The sequence below is a fragment of the Balaenoptera physalus genome (genome assembly GCF_965194825.1).
Source record: "Balaenoptera physalus genome assembly, chromosome: 7".
NCBI lineage: Eukaryota > Metazoa > Chordata > Mammalia > Artiodactyla > Balaenopteridae > Balaenoptera > Balaenoptera physalus.
Window position 1 is genome coordinate 88,330,079 of NC_138886.1, and position 12,800 is coordinate 88,342,878.

The 12,800-nt window shown below is 38.5% G+C and overlaps 1 long non-coding RNA gene across 1 annotated transcript in view; it reads left to right on the forward strand.

The window, feature by feature from the left end:
* The window catches only part of LOC309664555, a 402,660-nt gene that overhangs the window by 373,367 nt on the left and 16,493 nt on the right, over positions 1-12,800 (forward strand). The gene's annotated exons all lie outside the window — the stretch shown is intronic.

Genomic DNA, 12,800 nt, shown 5'->3' on the forward strand with positions numbered 1-12,800 from the left:
TAATCTCTTCAAATATTTTCTCAGTCCCTTTCTTTTTCTCTTCTTCTTCTGGGACCCCTATAATTCGAATGTTGGTGTGTTTAATGTTGTCCCAGAGGTCTCTGAGACTGTCCTCAGTTCTTTTCATTCTTTTTTCTTTATCTTGCTCTGCAGTAGTTATTTCCACCATTTTATCTTCCAGGTCACTTATCCGTTCTTCTGCCTCAGTTATTCTGCTATTGATCCCTTCTAGAGTATTTTTAATTTCATTTATTGTGTTTTTCATCGTTTTTTGGTTCCTCTTTAGTTCTTCTACGTCCTTGTTAAATGTTTCTTGCATTTTGTCTATTCTATTTCCAAGATTTTGGATCATCCTTACTATCATTATTCTGAATTCTTTTTCAGGTAGACTACCTATTTCCTCTTCATTTGTTAGGTCTGGTGTGTTTTGACCCTGCTCCGTCATCTGCTGTGTGTTTTTCTGTCTTCTCATTTTGGTAACCTTACTGTGTTTGGGGTCTCCTTTTCACAGGCTGCAGGTTCATATTTCCCATTGTATTTGGTATCTGTCCCCAGTGGCTACGGTTGGTTCAGTGGTTGGTGTAGGCTTCCTGGTGGAGGGAACTAGTGCCTGTGTTCTGGTGGATGAGGCTGGATCTTGTCTTTCTGGTGGGCACGTCCACGTCTGGTGGTGTATTTTGTGGTGTCTGTGGCCTTATTATGAATTTAGGCAGCCTCTCTGCTAATGGATGGGGCTGTGTTCCTGTCTTGCTAGTTGTTTGGCATAGGGTGTCCAGCACTGTAGCTTGCTGGTTGTTGAGTGAAGCTGGGTCTTGATGTTGAGATGGCGATCTCTGAGAGATTTTCACCGTTTGGTATTACGTGGAGCTGGGAGGTCTCTTGTGGACCAGTGTTCTGAAGTTGGCTCTCCCACCTCAGAGGCACAGCCCTGATGCCTGGCTGGAGCACCAAGAGCCTTTCATCCACACGGCTCAGAGTAAAAGGGAGAAAAAATAGAAAGAAAGAAAGAAAGAGGATAAAATATAGTGAAGTAAAATAAAGCTATTATAAAGCAAAGCTATACAGACAAAATCTCACCCAGAAGCATATACATATACACTCACAAAAAAAGGAAAAGGGGAAAAATTAATATATCCTGCTCTGAAAGTCCACCTCCTGAATTTGGGATGATTCGTTGTCTATTCAGGTATTCAATAGATGCAGGCACATCAAGTTGTTTGTGGAGTTTTAATCCGCTGCTTCGGAGGCTGCTGGGAGAGATTTCCCTTTCTCTTCTTTGTTCGCACAGCTCTCAGGGTTCAGCTTTGGATTTGGACCTGCCTCTGCGTGTAGGTCGCCTGAGGGCATCTGTTCCCCGCCCAGACAGAATGGGGTTAAAGGAGCAGCTGCTTCGGGGGCTCTGGCTCACTCAGGCCGGGGGGAGGGAGGGATATGGATGCGGGGCGAGCCTGCAGCGGCAGAGGCCACCGTGACGTTGCACCAGCCCGAGGCACGCCGTGCGTTCTCCCGGGGAAGTTGTCCCTGGATCACCGCAGCCTGGCAGTGGCAGGCTGCACAGGCTCCGGGAAGGAGTGGTGTGGAGAGTGACCTGTTCTCGCACCCAGGCTTTTTGGTGGCAGCAGCAGCAGCCTTAGCATCTCATGCCCATCTCTGGGGTCCACGCTGATCGCCGCGGCTTGTGCCCATCTCTGGAGCTCGTTTAGGCGGCGCTCTGAATCCCCTCTCCTTGCACGCCACAAAACAAAGAGGCAAGAAAAAGTCTCTTGCCTCTTCGGTAGCTGCAGGCTTTTTCCCGGACTCCCTCCCAGCCAGCTGTGGTGCGCTAACCCCTTCAGGCTGTGTTCACGCCACCAACCCCAGTCCTCTCCCTGTGATCCGACCGAAGCCCGAGCCTCAGCTCCCAGGCCCCGTCCGCCCCGGCGGGTGAGCAGACAAGCCTCTCCGGCTGGTGAGTGCTACACTGCACCGATCCTCCATGCGGGAATCTCTCTGCTTTGCCCTCCGCACCCCTGTGGCTGCGCTCTCCTCCGTGGTTCCAAAGCTCCCCCCCTCTGCCACCCGCAGTCTCTGCCCGCAAAGGGGCTTCCTAGTGCGTGGAAACCCTTCCTCGTTCACGGCTCCCTCCCACTGGTGCAGGTCCCGTCTCTATTCTTTTGTCTCTGTTATTTCTTTTTTCTTTTGCCCTACCCAAGTACGTGGGGAGTTTCTTGCCTTTTGGGAGGTCTGACGTTTTCTGCCAGTGTTCAGTGGGTGTTCTGTAGGAGCAGTTCCACGTGTAGATGTATTTCTAATGTATCTGTGGGAAGGAAGGTGATCGCCACGTCTTACTCTTCCGCCATCTTCTTCTCCCCCCTCCTGGTGCTATTTTAAATGGAATTGTTTTCTTAATTTCATTCTAGGATTATTCACTGCAAGTGTGTAGGAATAAAATTAATTTTGTATATTGCATCCTGCAATCTTGCTTTTATTTTTCTTGGGTGAATATCTAGGAGTGGAATGTCTACACCATATGGTAGGTGTATATTTAAATTTTTTAATAAACTGCCAGGTAGTTTTCCAATGTGGTTGTATAATTTTACATTCCCATAATCATTTATTAGAGTTCTAGTTTCTCCTCACTCTTGCCAACCTGCTATCATCAGTCCTTTTCTTTTTTGTTAGCCATTTTAGTGCATGTATAGTGGTATCTGATTGTGGTTTTAATTTGCATTTCCTTAATGACTCATGATGTTGAACATCTTTTTATGTGCTTGTTTGCAGCCACAGATCTTCCTTGATGAAGAGTCTTCACACTTTTTGCCCTGTTTTTACTGTGATGTTTTTCTTACTTTTTAGTTTAAATTTTTTCTTTATATATACTGGGTACAAGTCCTTTATCCATTGAGTGATTTGTAAATATTTCTTCCCATCTCTTTTTTTTTAATTGGAGTATAGTTGATTTACAATGTTGTGATAGTTTCAGGTGTGCAGCAAAGTAATTCAGTTATACATATACATATATCCATTCTTTTTCAGATTCTTTTCCCATATAGGTTATTACAGAGTATTGAGTAGAATTCCCTGTCCTATACAGTAGGTCCTTATTAGTTATCTATTTTGTATACAGTAGTGTGTATATGCTAATCCCAACCTCCTAATTTACCCCTCCCCCCCAACCTTTCCCCTTTGGTAACCATAAGTTTGTTTTCGAAGTCTGTGAGTCTGTTTCTGTTATTGTAAATAAGTTCATTTGTATCATTTTTTAGATTCCACCTATAAGTGATATCACACGATACTGGTCTTTCTCTGGCTGACTTACTTCACTTAGTATGATAATCTCTAGGTCCATCCATGTTGCTGCAAATGGTATTATCTCATTCTTTTTTATGGCTGAGTAATATTCCATCATATATATATGTACCACATCTTCTTTATCCATTCTTCCATCGATGGACATTTAGGTTGCTTCCGTGTCTTGGCTATTATTGTAAATAGTGCTGCAATGAACATTGGGGTGCACTTATCTTTTCAAATTACGGCTTTCTCCAGATATATGCCCAGGAATGGGAGTGCTGGATCATATGGTAGCTCTGTTTTTAGTTTTTTAAAGAACGTCTATACTGTTCTCCACAGTGGCTGTACCATTCACATTCCAACCAACATTGTAGGAGGGTTCCCTCTTCCCATCTCTTAACAGCATATTTTGAAAATTTTCATAATTTTATGTCCAGCTTATCAATTTGTCATTTTATGAATTGTGCTTTTGGTGTTATAACCAAAACTTTTTTCCCTAACCCATGATCACAAAGATTTTCTTTGTTTATATCTAGAAATTTCATTGATATTCTCTATTGGCTTTCTAATATTTTAATTTCATGGATTTCTGCTTCAATCTTTATTATTTTCTTTCTTCTGCTTATGTTGGGTTTCATTTGCTTTTCTTGTTCTAGTTTCTTAAGGTGGAAGCTGTGGTCATGCAGGTTCAGTATCCAAATTTAGAGTTGGAAAGCTTAGTTTTTGATACTTTACTAAGACCAATTCTACTACTAACAACACTATCTCTCTGTGTGTATACCAAGTAATTGCACTCCCTGCTCACATCCACTCTTTATGTTTTTCATAAAAGAAGAGGTAAGATTTCAGAGAGATAAAAGTAATAAATCTCTTTGCAAGTCTATTTAATAACATACAAGGTCTTATTATTTGAGAGGTTTTTTTTGTTTATCATTCATCAGTTGTTGCACATTTGGGTTGTTCCTACTTTTGAGCTATTGTGAATAGTGCTATGATGAAGATTCATATACAAGCTTTTGTGTGAACATGTGTCTTCAGTTCTCTTGGGTATATGCCTCAGAGTGGAATTGCTGGGTCATATGGTAACTTTATGGCTAAATTTTTGAGGAACTGCCAAACTGTTTTCCACAGAGGCTACACCATTCTACATTTCCACAGTATGTGGAAATGTAGAATGGTGTAGTATGTGAGCATTCCAATTTTTTCATATCCTCACCAATACTTTTTTCTTTTTTTAATTATAGCCCTCCTAGTAGGTGTGATGTAGTATCTAGTGATTTTAATTTGCATTTCCTTGATGGCTAATGACATTCAGCATCTCTTCCTGTGTTCCTCTTCTTGGTATGCTATATTTCTTAGTAATGGTAGCTCTTTTCCTCGCAATACATTAGGTAATAAATACCTAGTGCTGAAGTAACTTTTATACTGTGAATTAAACCCTGTATGATGTTTTTGCTGAGCTAGAAGTAAGAAAAGGCTGTATGATGAACACGTTAGTTGGCAGATAGAAACAAAGACCCATTGCAAAGAGAATAATTATTATATTGATGTCCCTTGCAGCTTCCTCCAAATAAATCATGTATTAGTTCAGCAAGAGCCTGCTGTGGGTTATGGAGAAAACACAGATAGGTCAGATTTACAGGGCCAGCACTAGACAGACCTGGGTAGAACTGGTGGTGAGCCCTGCAGAATCAGCTCTGCTGAGAAGAGCTCAGTATGCTGCAGGAGTAAAAACAGAAAGTTGGGTGTCTTGAGCCCGCAGCATCTACCTTTGGGAGGGAAGCTAGCTAGAAAACCAGCTTATAATGTGTGTGTATTTGTGTATGTGTGTTGTCCATTCATTCATTTATTTGTTCATACCTGGGTATGAGCTCAGAAAACTTCTGTGTTTCTCCTTTACTCCCACACTACTATTACACTCACAACATTTCTGACACCTGATGCATGTGTGTATGTGGGGAGGGTGTTTCCTTCAGCAAGCCATTCTGCAACACCAGCTAGCTGTCCTACAGTTTAAGTCAATTTATCTCCAAGTAGTGTCAGAGCCCACAAGACTGTCCCCCCTACCTCACTTCAGATGCCAATCCAAAGTCCAGGGTGCAACCTGTTCTTCTGACCAACTGGCTATAAATCAGACGTTCCCACATTCCCCCCCGACTTGGGTTCAGTTAATTAGCCAGAGTGGCTCACAGAACTCAGGAAAATAGTTCACTAACTGTTTACCAGTTTATTGTAAAAAGATATTATACAAGATACAGACGAACATCCAGATGAAGGGATATGTAGGGCAAGGTATGTGAAAAGGGACACAGAGCTTCCATGCCCTCTCTGGGCCTGCCACTCTTCCACACGTACACAAGCCTGGAAAATTCCTGAACCCCGTATTATTGGAATTTTAATGGAAGCTTCATCATGCACGCATGATCAATTACTAACTTCATTTCCAGCCCTCTGCACTCTTTGAAGAATGGGTGATGGGGCTGAAAATTCCAAGCTTATAATCATAGCGTGGTCTTGCTGGTGACCAGCCCCCATCCAGGAGCCCACCAAAAGTCACTTCATTAGAACAAATGACACTGCTATTACCCAGGAAATTCCAAGGGATTTGAGAATGCTGTGTAGGTTCAGACAAATACTGTTTGATTCCATTTATGCAAGATCCGTAGAATAGTCAAATTCATAGAGTCAGAAAGTACATTGGTAGATGCCAGGGGCCAGAGGGTGTGGGTGTGGGGAGGGGGAATGGGGAGTTAGTGCTTATGGGGACAGGGTTTCAGTTTAGGAAGGTGAAAAATTAGAGAGATGGATGATGGTGAGAGTTGCACAACAATGTGAATGTACTTAGTGCCACTGAACTGTATAGTTAAATATGGTTAAAATAGTATGTTTTATATTATGTGACTTTTACCACAATAAAAAAAAAATTAAAAAAAAGAACCAGGGTCAAAGACCAAATATGAGAACAAATGGTTCTCCTAGCACTCCTATTTGCAAGGATTTTAGAGACCTTGTGTCAAGAACCAGGAACAGAGACTAATATACATATTTTTTTTAATTTCACAATACCTTGCCAAAAAGAATTATCTCAGGTGGCAGACAGAAATCGATAGGTAAGGAGTTAAACTTCCAAAATAAAATACCATCAACAAGGATTTGTAACAATTTTTATAACTTCTGAATTCTTGGACTCAAGATTTATGATACTTTTCTATGTAAACTTTTCCTTTCTCTTCTTCACTAATTTTCTTCACCAGCAAGATGAAGTCAACCCAGGACTCCCTGTCCACCAACCCAGACCAGCTGGGTAACATCCTGACACACAGGCAAAGTCTGAGCCCCAAATACTCCTCATACTCATCCTGAATTCCGACTGCAATCTAGTTCAGGCATCCCTTTATCTTCAAACATCACCAGCTGGTCTACTGAGCTCGCCTACACCACCAAGCCTCTCCTTTCTGTGCCTTGTATTCTTTGTACATTTCTATTCCATTTTCTCTTGGACTTTGCATCTTGGTTCTTTCTGTGCTCATTTCCACTTCCCACTTCCCTCCATTCATTCACTTCTTCATTTCTGGTCTCACAACTCCCGTGAGACTTGATCTTCCAAAGTCATCGGTAATGTCCCAGTAGCAAAATCTAATGGCTTCTTTTAAATTCAGTTCCCATACCCATACTCAGACATAACTTTCGTTGTCAGTTAAGTAGTATCATTCTAGGCCTTTTTAAATGCACTTATAAACATGTACATATAAAGATGCATGGTACATTTTGTGGTTTTCTTAAAAACACAGAGATTAAACTGTTCCTTTTGCTCTGTGACTTGCATTTTCACTTCAAAAAATATGTCCTGGAGATCTTTCTATGTTGTACATTGATCTTTGCCTCAGCCTTCATATTTACTGCATAGTATTCTGTGGTATATAAAAGCATAGTTTATTTGACAATATTATTTCATATTATTCTTCTAACCTATGGACATTTCAATTGTTTAACTTTTTTCTAATATTTTAAACAATAATGCAATGAACATTTTTAGTTAGGCCACCCTATGCCCATGTGCAAAAAATGTTGCTGGGTTGAAAACTTACTGGGTTGAAAACTATAGAAAATTTTAACTGGTAAATGTAGGCAAATTGCTCTTCTAAAATGCTATGACAATTTACATTCCTACCAGTAGTATAAAAGAGTAACTCTTTTTTCACATTACCAGTAATAGTGAACATTATCTTTTTTTACTGTTGCTAAGCTGTTGGGCAAAAATCATTTGTTATACATTTATTTATTTATTTATTTATTTATTTATTTTAATTTTTACTGGAGTATAGTTGATTTACAATGTTGTGTTAGTTTCGGGTGTACAGTAAAATGAATCAGTTATACATATACATATACCCACTCTTATTTAGATTCTTTTCCCATATAGGTCATTACAGAGTATTGGGTAGAGTTTCCTGTGCTATACAGTAGGTCCTTCGTAGTTATCTATTTTATATATAATAGTGTGTATATGTCAATCCCAATCTCCCAGTTTATCCCTCCCCCCCCACCTTTCCCCTTTGGTAACCATAAGTTTGTTTTCTACATCTGTGACTCTATTTCTGTTTTGTGAATAAGTTCATTTGTTCCATTTTTTTAGATTCCACATGTGATATACGATACTTGTCTTTCTCTGTCTGACTTACTTCACTCAGTATGACAGTCTCTAGGTTCATCCATGTTGCTGTAAATAGCATTATTTCATTCTTTTTTATGGCTGAATAATATTCCGTCGTATACATGTACCACATCTTCTTTATCAACTCCTCTGTTGATAGACATTTAGGTCACTTCCGTATCGTGGCTATTGTAAATAGTGCTGCAATGAACATTGGGGTGCATGTATCTTTCCGAATTATGGTTTTCTCCAGATATATGCTCAGGAGTGGAATTGCTGGATCATACGGTAGTTCTATTTTTAGTTTTTTAAGGAACCTCCATACTGTTCTTCATAATGGTTGTACCAATTTACATTCCCACCAACAGTGTAAGAGAGTTCCCTTTTCTCCACACCCTCTCCAGCATTTGTTGTTTGTAGGCTTTTTAATGATGGCCATTCTTACCAGTGTGAGGTGATATATCATTGTTGTTTTGATTTGCATTTCTCTAATAATTAGTGATGTTGAGCATCTTTTCATGTGCTTTTTGGTCATCTTTGGAGAAAGATATCTTCTTTGCAGAAATGTCTATTTAGATCTTCTGCCCATTTCTCGATTGGGTTGCTTGTTTTTTTGATATTGAGCTCCATGAGCTGTTTGTGTATTTTGGAGATTAATCCCTTGTTGGTCGCTTCATTTGAAAATACTTTATCTTATTCTGTGGGTTGCCTTTTCCTTTTGTTTATGATTTTCTTTGCTGTGCAAAACCTTTAAGTTTAATTAGGTACCATATGTTTATTTTTGTTTTCATTTTCATTACTCTAGGACGTGTATTAAGAAAGATATTGCTGAGATTTATGTCAGAGTGTATTCTAGCTATGTTTTCCTCTAGGAGTTTTGTAGTATCCGGCCTTACATTTAGGTCTTTAATCCATTTGAGTTTATTTTTGTGTATGGTGTTAGAGAATGTTCTACTTTCATTCTTTTACATGTGGCTGTACAGTTTTCCCAGGACAACTTATTGAAGAGACTGTCTTTTCTCCATTGTATATTCTTGCCTCCTTTGTCATAGAATAGTTGACCGTAGGCATGTGGGTTTATCTCTGGACTTTCTGTCCAGTTCCATTGATCTATATTAGTGTTTTTGTGCCAGTACCAAACTCTTTTGATTAAAAAAATCATTTGTTATTTAAATTTACATTTCCTTGATTATGCTGCATTTGAGCACCCATTCATATGTTTGCTATTTGATTTTTTTCTTCAGAAAATTTCCTGTTCATATCTTTGTTGTATTTTTCCAATGAGTTATCTTTTTCTCAATGATTTGTAAAAATATTTGTATACTCTACATATTTATCTGTTGTCAGTTACACATATTGTAAATGTTTTCTTTCAATCTGTTACTTTCTTTACCTTGTTTACATTAACTTTTGATATTTAGATGCTTTCAGTTTTTTTTAATTGAAGTGTAGTTGATTTACAATGTTATGTTAGTTTCAGATGTACAGAAAAGTGATTCAGTTATATCTATATAATATATATATTATATATATAATATTTTCATATTCTTTTTTCATATTCTTTTTCACTATGGTTTATTACAGGATACTGACTATAGCTCCCTATGCTATAGAGTAGGGCCTTGTTGTTTATCTATTTTATATATAGTAGTTTGTATCTGCTAATCCTAAACTCCTAATTTATCACTCCCCCACACCCTTTCCCCTTTGGTAACCATAAGTTTGCTTTCTGTATCTGTGAGTCTGTTTCTGTTTCTTGATTAAGTTCATCTGTGTCATATTTTAGATTCCACGTATAAGTGATATCATACAGTATTTGTCTTTTTCTGACTTACTTCACTTAGTATGATAATCTATAGGTCCATCCATGTTGCTGCAAATGGCATTATTTCATTCTTTTTAATGGCTGAGTAATATTCCACTGTATATATGTACCACATCCTCTTTATCCATTCATCTGTTGATGGACATTTAGGTTGCTTCCGTGTCTCAGCTATTGTAAATAGTGCTGCAGTGAACATTGGAGGTGCATGTACCTTTTCGAATTATGGTCTTCTCCGGATATATGCTCAGGAGTGGAATCGTTGGATCATATGTTAGTTCTATTTTTAGTTTTTTTAAGGAACCTCCATACTGTTCTCCATAATGGTTGTACTAATTTACATTCCTACCAACAGTGGAAGAGGGTTCCCTTTTCTCCACACCCTCTCCAGCATTTATTGTTCGTAGACTTTTTAATGATGGTCATTCTGACCAGTGTGAGGTGGTGCCTCACTGTAGTTTTGATTTGCATTTCTCTAATAATCAGTGATGTTGAGCATCTTTTCATATGCCTATTGGCCATATGTATGTCTTCTTTTAGAGAAATGTCTCTTTGGGTCTTCTGCCCATTTTTTTGATTGGGTTGTTTGTTTCTTTTGTTATTGAGTTCTATGAGCTGTTTGTATATTTGGGAAATTAAGCTCTTGTTTGTTGCATCCTTTGCAAATATTTTCTCCCAATCCATATGTTGTTTTTTCATTTTGCTTATGGTTTCCTTTGCTTGCAAAAGCTTGTAAGTTTGATTAGGCCCCATTTGTTTATTTTTGCTTTTATTTCTATTGTAAAAGCTATTGATTTTTGTATGTTAATGTTATATTCTGCTGCTTTACTGAATTCTTTTAATATTTAAATTAATTTTATCATTGATTTTTTGAGGGGGTTTTCAGGTATACTATCATATCATCTGCAAATATAGATGTTTTTACTTTTTCTTCACCCATTCTGATGCCTCTAATTGATTTCTCTTGTCTAATTGTATTGGCTAATATCTCTAGTACAATGTTGAATAGTAATGGATAATGCACATACTTGTTTCCAATCCTAGAAGAATTGCCTATAATGTTTGCCCATTAGCTTCTTTGAAGGTAATACTATGATCCTTTTTCTTAGATTTATTAATATTAGGTATGATACTAATTGATTTCTAAATATTTAACCAGATTTGCATTTCTGGAATATAACCCACTTGGTCATCGTGTATTATTTACTTAATGTGGTATTTACTTAATATTTTGTTTAGAATTTTGTATCAATATTCTTTTTTATTTATTTATTTATTCTTGTCTGTGTTGGGTCTTCGTTTCCATGCGAGGGCTTCCTCCAGTTGCGGCGAGCGGGGGCCACTCCTCATCGCGGTGCGTGGGCCTCTCACCATCGCGGCCTCTCTTCTTGCGGAGCACAGGCTCCAGATGCGCAGGCTCAGCAGTTGTGGCTCACGGGCCCAGTTGCTCCGTGGCATGTGGGATCTTCCCAGACCAGGGCTCGAACCCATGTCCCCTGCATTGGCAGGCAGATTCTCAACCACTGCACCACCAGGGAAGCCCTGTATCAATATTCTTGAATGATATTGGCCAATAGTTTTCTTTCTTTGTACCCTATTTAGTTCAGATATCAGTGTTATACTTTCCTCATAGAAAAAAGATTTCTTTCCTTTTTAATGTTTTAGATAAATGGTTTGGTAGAATTCCCCTGAGAAATTATCCATGTCTTGTGCTTTTCCTTGAGATAGTTATTTAATAATTTTCTTTGTTTCTTCTATGGAAATTGGTTTCTTTAAACTTTCTAACTCTAATGAGCTCAATTTTGCTAATCTGAATTTCCCTAGGAAATTATCAATTTGCTCTAGGTTTGCAAATGTATTTGCACAGAAGTTTGCAAAGAAGTCCCGTATGGTTTTTTAAGATTTTCCTTGGGACTTCCCTGGTGGTCCAGCAGTTAAGACTCCATGCTCCCCAATCTTGAGAAAGAAAAATGGAGGTGGAGGAATCAGGCTCCCTGACTTCAGACTATACTACAAAGCTACAGTAATCAAGACAGTATGGTACTGGAACAAAAACAGAAACATAGATCAATGGAACAGGATAGAAAGCTCAGAGATAAACCCATGCACATATGGTCACCTTATCTTTGATAAAGAAGGCAAGAATATACAGTGGAGAAAAGACAGCCTCTTCAATAAGTGGTGCTGGGAAAACTGGACAGCTACATGTAAAAGAATGAAATTAGAACACTCCCTAACACCATACACAAAAATAAACTCAAAATGGATAAAAAACCTAAATGTAAGGCCAGACACCATTAAATTCTTAAAGGAAAACATAGGCAGAACACTGTATGACATAAATCACAGCAAGATCCTTTCTGACCCACCTCCTAGAGAAATGGAAATAAAAACAAAAATAAACAAATGGGACCTAATGAAACTTAAAAGCTTTTGCACAGCAAAGGAAACCATAAACAAGAAGAAAAGACAATCCTCAGAATGGGAGAAAATATTTGCAAATGAAGCAACTGACAAAGGATTAATCTCCAAAACATACAAGCAACTCATGCAGCTCAATATCAAAAAAACAAACAACCCAATCCAAAAATGGGCAGAAGACCTAAATAGACATTTCTCCAAAGAAGATATACAGATTGCCAACAGACACATGAAAGAAGGCTCAACATCATTAATCATTAGAGAAATGCAAATCAAAACTACAATGAGATATCATTTCACACCAGTCAGAATGGCCATTATCAAAAAATCTACAAACAATAAATGCTGGAGAGGGTGTGGAGAAAAGGGAACACTCTTGCACTGTTGGTGGGAATGTAAATTCATACAGCCACTGTGGAGAACAGTATGGAGGTTCCTTAAAAAACTACAAATAGAACTACCATACAACCCAGCAATCCCACTACTGGGCATATACCCTGAGAAAACTATAATTCAAAAAGGGTCATGTACCAAAATGTTCATTGCAGCTCTATTTATAATAGCCAGGACATGGAAGCAACCTAAGTGTCCATCAACAGATGAATGGATAAAGAAGATGTGGCTCATATA